Here is a 15,537-nt window from a genome sequence, read left to right as displayed (position 1 = left end):
GTGTGCCACAGGCCTTTGAAACTTGTTTTCTGTGGTTTGTAAAAAGAAAGAATAATTTTGCTTTCAGGGAACTCTCTCACTACTTAGTATTACTCCTCCCCCTTCATCGACACTGTGTGTATTAAAAAGTGTGCCAACTTTTGGCTCCAGGCAATTTTGTCTCTTATGAAAAAAAAAAAGGAAAAGGGGGGAAAGTAGCCATATACATACACAACATAGCAGCTGTTCTCCCAAAAAGAAAGGATAATTAGACACAGCTCAGATCAAAACTCAGCCAATAATGCCGTCAGCTATAACTGTTCTGCTGCTCTAGATTGCGGCTTTGATAACTCTATCCACATCCAGGTATTTCCCCTCTAGGTGCTGTAGGTAGCTGTGGAGGAAACCAAAGAGGAGACAGCAAAGCAAGAGTGGAAGGTTTGCTAGGAGTCAATAAACACAGAACTACACCATTCTGGAATGCCTCTCCCTACATGAACCTACCTGAGCCCTTAGATGTTCATGTGAGGCTCTTCTCCAGCACATAACTGTCAACTGACAGATTTGAAAATAAGGGACCAGCAGCCTTGAAAATAAGGGACTAGCAGCCAAAATAAGGGATTTTAGTCAACCAGTTCTGTTAAGTTGTGGGCGAACATAGTAGATGACACAGTGATTTCTCCAGAGCAGCTCTTTATTGTAGCTGGACAGAACTGAACAGCAAACAGCTCAGCCGGCCCGCTTTTATAGGAGCCGGCTGTCAACATTGTATCAACAACAACCCAGGGTTTCCCGCCTAAAATAACTGACGTGGACCTGAGTGAAAACTATCTACAGTATCCCCCTGTTGGCCCAGGGGGAGAACATCAGTACATAACACCCCTCCCCACCGAGATAAGGCGTTAGTTACAATCGTAATGGTTTCCTTATATACAGCACTACACGTAATGGTTCAATTAGGCACAAAAAGCATATCGGTTACATTTCCCATACTTAAACCAACAGTGATACATGTCCAACAACATAGTCCTTTAAATAAGTTGGGCGCTTGGAAACTCTGCCAGACCGCAGGGGACTGGTAGCCAAGTCCGGAGGGCCACCCAATTCTTGCTGAGGCTGTGGTGCGACCCTAGGTGGCGTTGAACCCAAATCCGCTGGATCCACTGCTGTGGATGGAGCCTCCGCAAGTGGAGTGGTCTGAGTCTGTGGTAAGTCTGGCAGACCCTCTGAAGCGGCTTGGTTCGGCTCCACGTTGGCAGTTTGCGAGGGAGGTGTAGGTGGAGCCTCGCCATCTGTAAGTTTCTCTTCTGGAGCCACGAGCGCAGTTGGGGGCACCACGGTAGTGTCCAAGTCCCCAACCCTGCGCCTAAGCTGGTCTATGTGCCGGCGCCACAAGCGTCCGTCTTCGAGTGCCACCTGGTACGAGCGAGGTCCAGTGACTCCCACTACTGTGGCTGGCACCCAAGGAATGTCCCCCACATAGTCCGGGCAAAGACCTGGTTTCCTGGAACAAAAGACCGTGGCGCGTTGGCACAGCCTGGGGGTTCAGCCACGGCAAAGTCCGGGTGCAGCCGGTCGAGCGGTGACCTGAGGCGGCGGCCCATAAGCAGTTCAGCAGGACTCTGCCCTGTGGCCGCATGAGGGGTGATGTGTTGCACGAACAAGTATTCGGCGACCCGCTCGTGCCAGTCTCCCCGGTCCAGGCGCACCAGTGCCTCTTTTGCCGAGCGCACCATTCTCTCTGCTTGCCCGTTGCTGAATGGATGAAATGGTGCCGTTAGGGCATGGCGGATGCCCAGTCCCAAAAGATACCGCTCAAAAGTGCCTGACGTGAACTGCGGTCCGTTGTCGGAGACAAGGACATCAGGACACCCATGCGTCGCAAAGAGTCCTCGCAGCACCCGGATGACGGCCTCGGTAGTGGTGGAGGGCATCAGGGCCACCTCCAGCCATTTGGAATAGGCGTCTACCACTACCATAAAGGTCCGGCCGTGAAAGGGGCCAGCCAGATCGATGTGCACCCTCGACCAGGGTGTCTTTGGCGTCTCCCAGGTGTGTCCCTTAGCTGCCGGTGGTGCAGGCCTTGATTCTTGGCACGCTTGACAGGCGGACACCCAGGCAGTGATGGCATCGTCCATGTTAGGCCACCAGACGTAACACCGAGCCTTCATTTTGACAATTCCCGGGTGGCCAATGTGCAGAGCCTCCAGGACGTGTTGACGGAGTCTTTGGGGAATCACGACGCGGTCTCCCCACAGCAGACAGCCGCGATGAGCCGAGAGTTCATGTTGTCTGGTTGCGAAGGGCTGGAACTCCGATGCAAAAGGCCCTTGTGGCCACCCCCTCCACACCCAGTTGAGCACACGGCTGATGGTGTGATCCTGGGCAGATGCGGAGGCCACAGTGGCAGCCGATACAGGCGCTTCCGGAAGATCCTCAATCAGGAGGAGCGATGAAGCTGGAGCCGGGTCTTCCACAAATGCTGGAAGAGGGCAACGGCTGAGGGCATCAGCATGGCCCATCGATTTCCCCGGGCGATGGACGAGCCGGTAGTGGTAGGCAGCCAGGAAAACAGTCCATCGCAGCATGCGCGGCGAGAGGACCGGTGGAGTTGGACGATCACCGGCGAGGAGGCCCAGGAGCGGCTTGTGGTCAGTGATGAGGTCAAAAGTCCTGCCATAGAGGTATTCATGGAACATCTTCACTCCAGCCACAAGTGCCAGTGCCTCCTTGTCGAGCTGGCTGTAATTCCGTTCCGTCTGAGATAGCGTCCTGGAAAAGTAGGCGAGCGGTGCTTCTCTTCCGTTTGGAAAACGGTGACTAAGGACAGCGCTGATGCCAAAAGGTGAGGCATCGCAGGCAAGGACCAGCGGCCTGGATTCACTGTACTGTACCAGCACACTGTCCGATGAAAGGAGAGCCTTGACCGCGTTGAAGGCCGCCATCTCCCGATGACCCCAGGACCAAGGCGTCTTTGTGCTGAGGAGTCGGTGAAGAGGCTCAGCCACCGTGGCTTTGTGGGGCAGGAACATGTTATAAAAGTTCAGCAGCCCCAGGAACGCCTGCAACTCCGTCTTGTTCTTTGGGATGGGGGCCTGCTGGATAGCGCGGATCTTGGATGTGGTCGGGTGAAGTCCGGAGGCATCGATAAGATAGCCCAGGAACTCCACCTGTGGAATGGCGATCTGGCACTTCTGCCTCTTTACCTTGAGCCCAGCCTCTTGGAACCTGGTCAGCACGGCACGGAGGCGCTCGAACAGCTGCTGGTGTGAGTCTGCGGACACCAAGACGTCATCAAAATATGGTACCACGCCCGGAAGCCCTTGCAGGAGACGCTCCATAAGGCTTTGGAAGATGCCAGGAGCCACACTCACCCCGAACTGCAACCGGCGGCAACGGAATGCCCCTCGGTGGGTGACAATTGTCTGGGCTTCAGCAGTGGCATCATCGACGGGCAGTTGTTGATAGGCTTGGGCAAGGTCCAGCTTAGCGAAGACCTTACCTTCACCCAGGGAATGCAGCAGGTGTTGGACAACAGGAACCGGATAAGCGTGCTGCTGAAGTGCCTTGTTGATCGTGCACTTGTAGTCAGCGCAGATTCTCACCGACCCGTCTGGCTTGACAGGCGTGACGATGGGGGTTTCCCACTTGGCGTGGTCAACCGGCTCCAAAACTCCTTGGGCGATCAGCTTGTCCAGTTGTTCGTCCACCTTAGCCTTGAGAGCAAAGGGAACCCGGCGTGGCTTTAGCTTGATGGGGACGACTTGTGGATCAAGGCTAAAGGAGATGGGCGTACCTGTATATTGCCCCAAAGTGCCGTCAAAAACCTCGGCAAAGTCTTTGACCAGACCCTCAGTCTCTGCATTAGAGATGCAGTTGATGCCAGTGACTTCCAGGCCGAGGGCATCAAACCAGTCTAGCCCTAGGAGGCTTGGCCGCTGGCCTTCGACCACCACCAACCGGAGCAGGCCCGAAAAACCCTTGAATGCGATCCGGAACCGGCCAACGCCTACCACGGGAATGTCATTTCCCTGGTAGTCTCTCAGGTGTACGCGGTGAGAGTCAAGTTGCCTTTTGGACACTCTGGGTACCAGTCTTTTGATGGTGCTCCAAGACACGATGGACAGGGCAGACCCGGTGTCGATCTCCATGTCACATGGAGCTCCTTCAATGAGCACCGTGACGTTCAGCTTGCGTCGCGTAGGCGAGTAGGTTTGGCCAATCGTGGTTCCAGACGGGCAGCGGCAGTTGGTGAGAGCGAAACAGCTTTCCTTGGCAGACTGGAGTGAAGACTTGGACTTGCGAGTTGGTGAAGGGGGGGTGTCAGACGGAGCCGATCGGCAGACCTTAGCGATGTGGCCCCTTCTGGAACACTTCCTACAGATGGCGTCTCTGAATCGACACTTGGCACGGGAATGGTTGCCTCCGCAGCCGGCACATTCCGGTGGCCCTTGGACTTCTGTTGGAACTTCCTGCGCTCCCGCTTTGTCTGGTGCACGTCATCGTCTTCACTGGAGGATGCCTCATCACTGCTGGCCTCTTCGTGATGCACTGGAACTGGCTTCCTAGCAAGACGCGGGCTGCTGGACTTGCGGATCTCCTGGGCGGAGCGTTCAGCAGCTTCTGAGGCCACAGCCTCCTCAATGGCTTTCTGTAGCGTGAGGTCTGGCTTGGCGAGGAGACGCCGTTGCAGATGGATGTCCCGGACCCCGCAGACGATTCGATTCATCAGGGCATCGTCTAAGTCTCGGAACTCGCAGTGCATTGCAGCCTGTCGCAGGGCGGTGGTGTAGTTGTTGATTGACTCCCCCTCTGCCTGGTTCCGGTGGTAGAACGCATGGCGGGCAGCAATCTTGGACGGCTTTGGTGCATAGTGGTTGCGGAGCTTCTCTTGGATCGTGTCCCACGGTGTTGGGCGGGAGGAACCCACTGGACAAAATAGTGGAAGAACGTTGCCTCAGGAGAGTGAGGAAATTTCTCAGGGATGATTCACACCCTGGCCGGCACTGTCTTGATCTCTCGTCCTCAGGCAGAAGATATAGAAGCATGATTAGTCGCACCAACAGGGTAAAGAATTGCTTCTATCTGTGGGCTGTTAGGCTGCTGAATGAAAAAATGACAACAGGGCAACTGACTTTCGGGTTTGGTAGGTGTGTGTCAGTAAACGAGAGTGGGGGGTGCTCATGTAATCTCACTGCATAAATATCAATAGAATGGCAGATAGGGAGGGGGGCATTGATTTAGGTTTTTGGGGAGGCAGTGCATGCTAATTTTAAAGAATGCACCACTGCCTTTCGCATGCCTGAGGCCACTCTGTTCTTCAGACAGTGGTCTGGGAGCCAGCCTGTTTGAAAAAAGCGTTTGAAGTTCATTATCGTCCTAGTGCCTTCATAGCAGAATCATAGCATAGCACTGTAGAGTTGGAAGGGACCCTGAGGATCATCTAGTCCAACCCCCTGCAATGCAGGAATATGCAGCTGGTCCATACAGGGATCGAACCTGCAACCTTGGCATTATCAGCACCATGGTCTAACCAACTGAGCTATCCAAGCTCATTCCCAAGACGCAGAGTAAAGGATGACCAAGGATAATTTGGCAGAGCATCGTAGCTATTAAAAAGCGCAGGAGCCTCAAGCAGGGGGAGGAGTTGGCCGCAGTTCCAAGGGGAATCCTAGTCAAAAACTAAACCAACTAGAGTGATGGAACTTCTCGATCTCTTTCATTAAAAGTTATTCTGCTCTTTTTTTTAAAGTGCCTGGACTCAATTAACTCAAGAGCAATAACTACTAGGGCTGCCAGCTGACCAGAAATAATGACCTAGTCTGCTCCTATGCCTTTGAAAGCAGCCTGGTGTTCAAAAACCAGAAGCTGAAACTCATCACAGCATGGATGCAGACATTATAATCTGCCAATATTTGTTAAAGGCACAACAATATGGACCTTTCGGAACAATGGGCAACGTTTATTATGATGTCAGAAGTTCTGAGCAAGGAAAGGGGCTGACCCATTTTGAAAGTCCGTTTTCCAGAGATGAATCTTTACTGACAAAAAACATGAAGCCTCATCCTTTGAAGACATAATCAATGTTTTTTTTTTTCCTCCCCTGTCTCCACCAAAACATGGACTGATAAGCCTTGCATGCATCAGAGCTGATGTTTCTGCGGCCTTCACACTGCAAGCCATTGTTCTTTCTGGTATGAAAGTTAGAAGATTTCAAAGGGCATCAAAGCCGCAAGGAGATCCGCTGCCAAGTATCACAATATTTATTTTCTCCAACTTGAATGGATCCGCGAGTCCAGAGGCGAGCAAAAATAATGCGAGGCACGTCCATCGCCCTGCTTAAGATTCATGAGTCAGAGTTCTCTAGGAGGATTCAAAAGAGGAAAAATGGAGCAAATATCTAAATGTGACAACATCACAGCCCACGTTTGACTTTATTGTCGCTTTGGGTGCCTCTGCATATTTCACCCCCCTCCAGCCCCCTTCAGTCCCACAGGCAACTGAGACAGTCAACATTTGCTTTGCTGGAGTAGAAAACATTCCCCCCTGATTGCAGAGCAGCGAAGCCCAATGAGATGAGGGTGTGCTGTGGTTTTAAAAGAGAGATCTAATATTTAGCAGCAAAGAGCCTGCATAATACATGGAGAAAGGAGGAGGGTCAGTAAACATACAGCTTTACACCTTGTAAGGGAGAGGAGAGGTTGAAGGTAACCTTCTAGTGACCAATTGGGAGAGTAGCCCAGACCCTACAAGTGTCCCTATATTCCAGGGGGCAGTCCTGGATTTACAGAAGCCATCCCGGTTTCTGATTTGATCCTGGAATGTCCCGCTTTTCTTTAGGACGCCCCTGTTTTCATTGGAGAAATGTTGGGGGGGGGGGGAGTTATCTGATTCCCCCCCCCCCATGAGCCAAGGAGATAAGTAACTATACAACCTTTAGAAGATATCTGAAGGCAGCCTTGTACTGTATAGGGAAGGTTTTTTTTTAATGTTTAGTGTTTTATTATGTTTTTATAGACAGTGGTACAGTGGTACCTCAGGTTACAAACGCTTCAGGTTACAAAGGCTTCAGGTTACAGACTCCGCTAACCTGGAAGTAGCACATCGGGTTAAGAACTTTACTTTAGGATGAGAACAGAAATTGCGTGGCGGCGGCAGCAGGAGGCCCCATTAGCTAAAGTGGTACCTCAAGTTAAGAACGGTTTCAGGTTAAGAACGGTTTCAGGTTAAGAAGAGACCTCTGGAATGAATTAAGTTCTTAACCAGAGGTACCACTGTACCTCGGTTTTTGAACATAATCTGTTCTGGAAGACTGTTTGAGTTCCGAAACGTTCGGAAACTGAAGCATTTATTTCTGGAAGCATTTATTTACGGTAAACTCAATACGGAAGCCGCGTGGCATGTTCGGCTTCTGAAAAGCGTTTGAAAACCGAAGCAGTTACTTCCGGGTTTTTGGCGTTCGAAAACCGAAACTTTTGACCTTCGAGACATTTGAAAACTGAGGTAGCGTTGTATATTGGAAGCCACCCAACTGAGCCAGATGAGTGGGATATAAATAATAAAATTATTATTATTATTATGAAATAGGATGTCCCTATTTTAATCAGAGAAATGTTGGAGGGTATGGCAGCCATGTGCCCTGCCTTGTAGAGGGTAGTCCTCTGCCTGACGTCATCAGTATTTGAAGCCATCCTTTATTTGAAGGGTAGGCTGATTAAAGTCCAGTTCCAGGATAAAGAATCCCAAGAAGGGAAAGCAAGCAGCCCTAGAGATTGCTCCATTAATAGTGAGCACCTGAACAGCAGACAGAACAATCGCGTTTCTGTTTAGATCACAGCAATTATTTCTTACACCTGCCGCTCTAGACATAAATTAGAATATGCAAATCTTACTGAATTTTATATCCTGTTTTCTGCTGAAGTGGCTCCTGTCTTCTTCTTATTTTGGCACTCTGTTAAGTCGTCACCCTATTGATATTGGGTATGGCTTTTGGATCAGCAACTCACGAACCAAAACCATGCTTATAATTAGGGAGGGGGACCTTAATGGCATTCACAAGCCCTGTTCCCCCAATTCCTCCCCGTCTTGGGCAAATCACGCCCAAGGATGGGCAAGGAGGCCCATCACAAAACCAGGACCCTTCTTAAAAGGTAAAGGGACCGCTGACCATTAGGTCCAGTCGTGGCCGACTCTGGGGTGACAAATCTCACTTTATTGGCTGAGGGAGCCGGCGTACAGCTTCCGGGTCATGTGGCCAGCATGACTAAGCCACTTCTGGTGAACCAGAGCAGCACACGGAAATGCCGTTTACCTTCCCGCTATTTATCTACTTGCGCTTTGATGTGCTTTCGAACTGCTAGGTTGGCAGGAGCAGGGACCGAGCAACGGGAGCTCACCCCATTGCGGGGATTCGAACCGCCGACCTTCTGATCGGCAAGCCCAAGCCTCAGTGGTTTAACCCACAGCGCCACCCGCATCCCCAGCACCCTTCTTACCTCTCCTGTAATTTGAGAACTTATTAGTTTAGAGAAAAGGCAAGTAAGAGGCAACATGATAGACTCGAGGTTTGCAAATTTATGCATGGCATGGAGAAAGCAGATAGAGAGCATTTTATCTCCACCTCTCACAACACTAAAATTGGTGAAGTATCCAATGGAGCTGAATGTTGGAAGATTCAGGACAGAAAGAAAAGAATGCACTTCTTTACACGATGCATAGTTAAATATGGAAAATGCTCCCACAAGAGGCAGCGATGGCTACCAACTTTGAAGAGCTTAAAAGAGCATTAGACCAATTCATGAAGGAGAAGGCTGCCAATGACTACTAGTCACAATGGCTGCACGCTGTCCCTAGTTGGAGACAGTATACTTCTGAATCCCAGTTGCAGGGAAAAGCAGGAGGGGAGAGGGTTGTTGCACTCAGGTGCTGCTTGAGGGCTTCCCACGAGCATCCGGTTGGCCACTGTGAGAGCAGGATTCTGGCTTAAACTGGCCACTGTCCTGATTTGGCAGAGCCATAGACAAACCAGCTAAATTGTTTTTCAGTCTCTGATGAAATTGTATCATGGGTTCCGATTTAATATTGGCCACCAAAGATAAATCACGCTGCACAAAAATATCCTTCAACCTGGTTGTTTTTTTTAAATAAAAAAAAAATCCAGTTTAGCATCTGACATTTTAGAGTGTCGAAAACAAATCTGTGGGAAAGCCATATAATTGGATTGGCTGAGCTATTTTCCGGGATCCAAATGGACAATCTGGAGGCATTTGATTGCAATTGTTCTTGTAGACGGAATCTCAGGAGCACATAACTGACGTGCACGTTAATAAAAGCCAGTAGTTAAATAGGTACAAATATATTCTTTTGGAAACATTCATTTTCCGTTTCTTAGCAGTGCTAAGAGCAGACCCTTTGGTACAATGACGTTTTAGAAATGACCCCAAATCAGATTTGTTTGCAGAAAGGAGACTTCAACACCAGCTCCAAACTGTGGACATAATTTGGTTTCTAAGAATTGTTATGATCATCACAACTTGTCTTCCCCTGCAAGACTCCAAAACTTTAGTATGTACCAGAGACCAACTATGCCACCTAATACATTTGCACAGGACTGTGGCCTTTAAAGAAGTGATGATGATGCTTCAATTGCTTGGCACATTAGTAGTCTTGAAGCAACCTTAAGAGCATAAAGCATAACATTTTTTTTTAAAGGAACAATACATTCCAAAAGCTACAGCAGCAAATAAACAACAACAACAATTCATTATTTAAACCCCGCCCATCTGGCTGGGTTTCCCCAGCTACTCTGGGCGGCTTCCAACAAAATATTGAAATACAATCGTCTGTCAAACATTAAAAGCTTCCCTAAGCATATCACCAATAAGCAGCAAAACCATCATAATCCATCAAATTGCCTGTGGACTAGATTGACGGATTGATCTTCATTTGCAGACGCTCTAGTGAAAGCGGGTGGCAGGTGCAACAAAGGACAAGATTCCTGCACCTTTTGAGGCTGCGTGGGAAACAGCACTTTCTGTAAGTGTACTGATTCTGTGCTTTTAACAACTTGCCAACCAAGCATACAAACAGGGAAGTGGGTGCTTTTTCTGGCAAGGAGGTCAGTGCTCCTGGGGAATGGTTCAGCTGTGTCATTCTGGGTGCAGGGATGTTTGGGAAGGCATAGGAGCCAGGAGGAAAGGTGGTGATCCTGAATTCTTGAAGCCAGATCTGCAGATGCACCAGAACAGACCTAGGCAAACTCGGCCCTCCAGACGTTTTGGGACTACAACTCCCATCATCTTTGACCACTGGTTCTGTTAGCTAGGGATGATGGGAGTTGTAGTCCCAAAACATCTGGAGGGCCGAGTTTGCCTATGCCTGCATCAGAACAAAGTGACAGAGGTGGTATAATGGATGGGTGCAGGTGTCCCCCCTCCTTAAAAAAATAGCCACCCCATTAAAAAGCAAACAAAAAGCTTTCGGTGGAAGCAGAAAACTAGCATAGCAAGCGGAAAAGATCCAACCTAAGCTGCTCCCTGCTGTATATTGAGGCTTAAGGTGTTGTTGGAGGTTGTGCGATTTGTTTGAATGTTCTCCTATATATTTTAAAAGCAAACACGGCATTCTCACCTTCAGCCTGAATGCAATTTCACTTTGCCATCTGAGTCTGTACACTCAGGCATAAATCAGTTCTGAAATTACAGGAGAGGTAGAAGGGAGCTGTGGACTGTAAGCATGGGCTTACAGTCGCTTATTCTAACTTCCAAACAACTGCCTTTTCCCTCTTTCCAGAGCTCAGCACTCATCCTGCTGTATCTCAGTTAGGCCATGCCTTGCAGCTCCTGGGAGAGATTTTGTGCTGGTCCCAAGGGTTAACCGTGCGGCCAGGTCCGAGTCCAGTCCAAGGTCAAGGGTGTGGTATGGAGGCTGTCCGTCAAAGCTGAAGCAGGGTCCAAGGCAGGGAGTTGGGTGAGGTCAGGAACTCTGGCAGAAGAGCAGGACAGGGTGCCGGCAGGAACAGGCTACCAACAACCTGCGACTGGGGCTGGCTGGCTTTTATCTGCCCCGAGGCATAGGGCGGCCCCGGTCCACTGGTGACTCGCCTTTCCTGGCCTGGAGGCGAGCACTCCTCCTGCGGCAACTTAGTTCCCTCCGCCTCTCTACCCTGAGCCTCTGCTGCTCAGGAGAGGCTGGAGGGTTACCAGACCCAGAGGCAGCCTCAGCTTCCCCTGACGGGGCTGAGAGTGGACACCTGCAGGCAATGGGTCCTCCATCACCTCAGGAGCCATAGCAGACTCAGCTGGTGCCTACACCTGAGGATCCAGCACAGGTGAGGACCCTTCAGGCTCAAGCCCAGCCCCGGCTCAGCTGGTTCTGGAGGTGGGGACTCCTGTGCAGGCTGGGATTCCTCAGGTTCAGCCTCTGAGTCCGAATCCCAGGCCATCACAGATTTCCACTTTCACCTGCTCCTGCAACTTTGCTCAATTTCTTCTTTCAAGCAGAGAAGCAGCACCCCAACACTCCATTCAACTTAGCAGTGTTCACAGTGGATTCCAAAACACAGTCAGCTTGCTTCACATAAAGGGAGTCTCTCCTTCACTAGATGCCTCCCATGTGACCAACATTAGCCAAATCACATGAGAACTCCTAGAGAAGTCTCTAGAATTCAGTGACCAACCAATCAAATTTAAACACATGCTAATGCATACAAGTATTTGCAATCTCAGTGAATTACATTACTATACTTAACACACAATGATCGAGGGCGTGGAGAAACTCGCCTGTGAGGAAAGCTCAAAGGGGGCGCACATGATTCCCCCCTCACTGAATCCCCACAACAACCCTGTGAGGTAGATTTCTATGGCAGGGAAATCAGCACCTTCTTAATTTCTACAGGTCAGGTTGCCATTAAAAGCACAATGAAAAGTTGGCTCACTTAAATGCATTAATTACAAAGCTATAAAGCTCAAGCATAATTGTCTGAGTAAGTGCTAATTTGAATTAAGGTGCTTCATGTTAATCTGAATAATTGTCTAGTCAATTTGATTTGCGTACTTTAAAAATCTCTCCCCCCCCCTTTTTATGCAGTACAGCGTGCTTACAATAATTGCCATGCATTTTTCAGCAGGCTTCCTATACGTTTAACTAACGTATAGCCTGACATTCAACAGATACGACATCCAGACCACAGAGAGATATTGTGCAGGGGAAATCTCCTGCTGCAAGCCTGTACACATCTACTCAGAATCAAGCCACGCTGAGCTCAGTGGGACTAAATCCTAGGTGAGCATGAGTAGGATCTGTAGCCAAAATGTGCTGCTGCAGAAAATAATGCCTTGTGGGACTTCCCTGGGTCCTAATGTCTCTGTTTTCCACATTTCCTTTCCAGCAGAAGTCAATTACTCCCACACCACCATCCTTGACCATTGTCCATGCCATCTGAAAATAAAATTCAACATCACTACAAGGCCACAGATTCCCCACCCCTGATCTAAACACACCATCACTTTAGTTGTGTCTGTGGCTAGATCTAGACGCATAAAAAAAACCCTTTCAGGAAAACGCGTTGTAAACATCACTACAGGAAATCACCTTGCCGAAAGACAGAACTCTGCAGCACCATCTGGTGTCTCGGTGATATAACACATTTAAAATGCCCCCCTTTTTTTCTTTTTACTAATGTAGCTGAGTCCCGTGATTTGTTTTAAGCTGCTTTTAATACTGTTTCTTTTTAAAATATATATTGCTGTAACCTGCCCTGGCACCTTCTAATCATCATCATGGTTGTGGGCATCTGATAAGAACTGAAAATTGTCATTTCTGCTTGTCCCAGAACTGTTAAAGGGTATTTATTGCAAAAGAAAAGGCAACTGCTCTAGTCTAGGATCTGAAAAAACACATTTTCAACCTTCTATCCTCAGCCTGGCTCTTGTGTCTTCAGCACTTTTTGCTTGCTGATTTTTTGTGTGCTGTATATATTTTTATTAAATTTTCAAATATAACATTCTGATGGCAACCCTAAAAGGAAATGATGGTTTGTGAACTCTAGGGTAGGCCTAGAGCCCCAGAACATTGCCACCCCTAAGGGCCCTGTATTTTCTCTCTGCAAGCCTGACTGGTGTTAATTTCTCCTTTCTTTAGGTCTGCCACATTTCTAACATTGACACTGAACAGGTGTGACTGTGTGACCGGGCAAATAAAGTCCTGTTTCCTTACAGCTCAGGAGGAATGGCCTCTTAACGCTTAACCACAGGCTCGCAAAGCAAACTCCTGGGAATTGAGCTGTCGAGAATCTGAGCCATCCAGGCAGAGATCAATGGCAAAGAGAAGCTAGCAAGACAGCATCTATCATGTTGAGGTCGTCTTGCAGAATGAGAGGAAATAGAGACTCTGGTCTGAATGCCATACTGTGCCTCATCCTCACTTGTTCCTTTGCTGCCCTCTCCCACTCTCTGTCCGTCCATCCTGGTACTTTGCTTGCTATGATGGGGGGGGGGCAGGGGGAAATTAACAGGTTGAGCTATCCCGCTCAGTTTATCCCCATGCTGGCAAATTAATTTCTATATATAGAAATATATAATTTCTATATATAGAAATTAACAAACCAGTGATATTTTAGGGAGCAGGCTAGCGGGAGGGGGGGTGTCCATTACATAGCTGTCAACATTTCCCTTTTTTAAAGGGAAATTCCCTTATTCCGAATAGGATTCCTCGCAAGAAAAGGGAAAAGTTGACAGCTATGGTCCATTACTTACATCATAGGAGCCTACACAACACAAAACACTGTTGCTGTATGTAGATTTTATTTTATTTGTTTTTTATCTTATATTTTGGAAATGTACATCGAGTTTTTTCCCCTTTAAATCCCCCCCCCCCAAGAGAGTGGGGCCCTAAGCTATAGCTTGTTACGTAACTCCAGCACTGATGGCATACATGGTTCTTCCCCATTTTACCCTGGGCTGCAGATAGACAGCTGCAAACATAACATTTTAAGTGCATTATACCACACTGCTGCTCTAGTGTATAAATGTTGAAAATGTTCCGGAAGGCCTGCAAACGCCATCTTGGTAGTCAAGAGAACCCCGGGACTAATAGTTATTTGCAGCAAGAATGAGCTCACATACGTTCATCCACTTGCTTTGATATAGGCTAACTGGCTTGCTTCGATGTCATGGAATGCTTGGCTTTTGGCCTAGGGCAAAGAGATATCCCTAAGACTTGAATGTCTGCCATCTATGCCTTCATCGGGCAGGCGGGAGGGTCTGGCCAAACTGACATATGCTGGGGGGGGGGGTTGCAGGGGGCAGGCAGGTTGTATAATGCATAGAATTGTAGTCCTGGTGTGGACAGTTGAATGCTTTCCGTTTAGGTGTTTGCCCTGTGTTAAGTTGTGGGTGAACTTATCAGACGACACAGCGATTCTTCAAACAGCTCTTGTTTATTCACAGGCCAGAACAGAACTGAACTGAAGGGTTCAGCCAGCCTGCTTATATAAAGCTCCACTAGAACGCAACAGTAACCATTTTCTGTAACTATCCAATCACAGAACGTCACTTTCAATCCCTTATTTGCATATGTGGACCTGAACTATCTACAGTATCCCCCTGCTGGCCCAGGGTGAGAACTTCAGTACATAACACCCTGAGTCAAGGCAGCAAGCCTTTTCAGGCTTTTGTAAGTTCTTCTAATAAAGCATTGGACCTGATCTGTCTGCCATTTTGGGCATCCTTCTTTGGTATCCCTGCGTCAAACCACTGTCCTAAGTCCTCCTTTGGTCCTGCGGATCAGGACAGCCCCTTGAGCGACAGTGGCTTAGTCCATCAGCTGCCATCTTCTGCTCTGCTCAACTGATGGCAAGATGGCGGCACACCAACGGCAGCTCCAGGTTATAATGCTTTCTACATGAGGACGTGTCCTGCACCTTGATTCTCTGACTGTGGGGGCTGACAGAAACCCGGCTTGGTGAAGGAGGTCTCAGCTGACACCAAATTGTTCTGGCAAATGTAGCGCTGCTCTGCTGTAAATCACTAGCAGGCTGCAGCTGCAATATTTATAACCTCCTTTTTGCCTTCACAACACTTATTGAAAGTCTCTTATTTAAGGCCCTCATAAATTTTAACGGATACACTGAAAATTCCATTAGGCGGGCTTGCCTGGATCATTCTCGCACCTGCATTTATGTCAGAAATTCATATTTAGTATTTCAGCTACCACTGTTTTTAATTTTACTGTTGTCGTTGCTTTGATGTCAATATTTAAGCACCTAAAAACAGCATGATGAGCTACACATAGATTTCATACTCATTCACAACTGCTTGTCATGCGAAGGAGGGTTGCCACTTTTTAAAAACTCGCCCTGCTTCTGACAGCAGCCTGACACACGGGAGTTTTAGCAGGCGAAATGTTACTCACCACTTAATCACCAGGCTAGGAAATGCTTTGCCTGTTAAAATTTCGATTCCAAATTTCCTCTCCGAGAGGATCATGTAACTAATGTGTACTCATGTTGTCATTGTGAACGAGTCTTTTCAGGATCATTACCCACTGACAACAAGAATT

General features: G+C 48.5%; 1 long non-coding RNA gene across 1 annotated transcript in view; it reads left to right on the top strand.

Moving 5' to 3' along the window:
- Positions 1 to 15,537, top strand: part of LOC310668040 — a 1,372,673-nt gene that overhangs the window by 945,422 nt on the left and 411,714 nt on the right. The gene's annotated exons all lie outside the window — the stretch shown is intronic.

The sequence above is a fragment of the Podarcis tiliguerta genome (assembly GCF_965153285.1).
Source record: "Podarcis tiliguerta genome assembly, chromosome: 17".
NCBI lineage: Eukaryota > Metazoa > Chordata > Lepidosauria > Squamata > Lacertidae > Podarcis > Podarcis tiliguerta.
The sequence above is the reverse complement of the archived record's forward strand: the minus strand, read 5'-3'. Positions and strand labels throughout refer to the sequence as shown.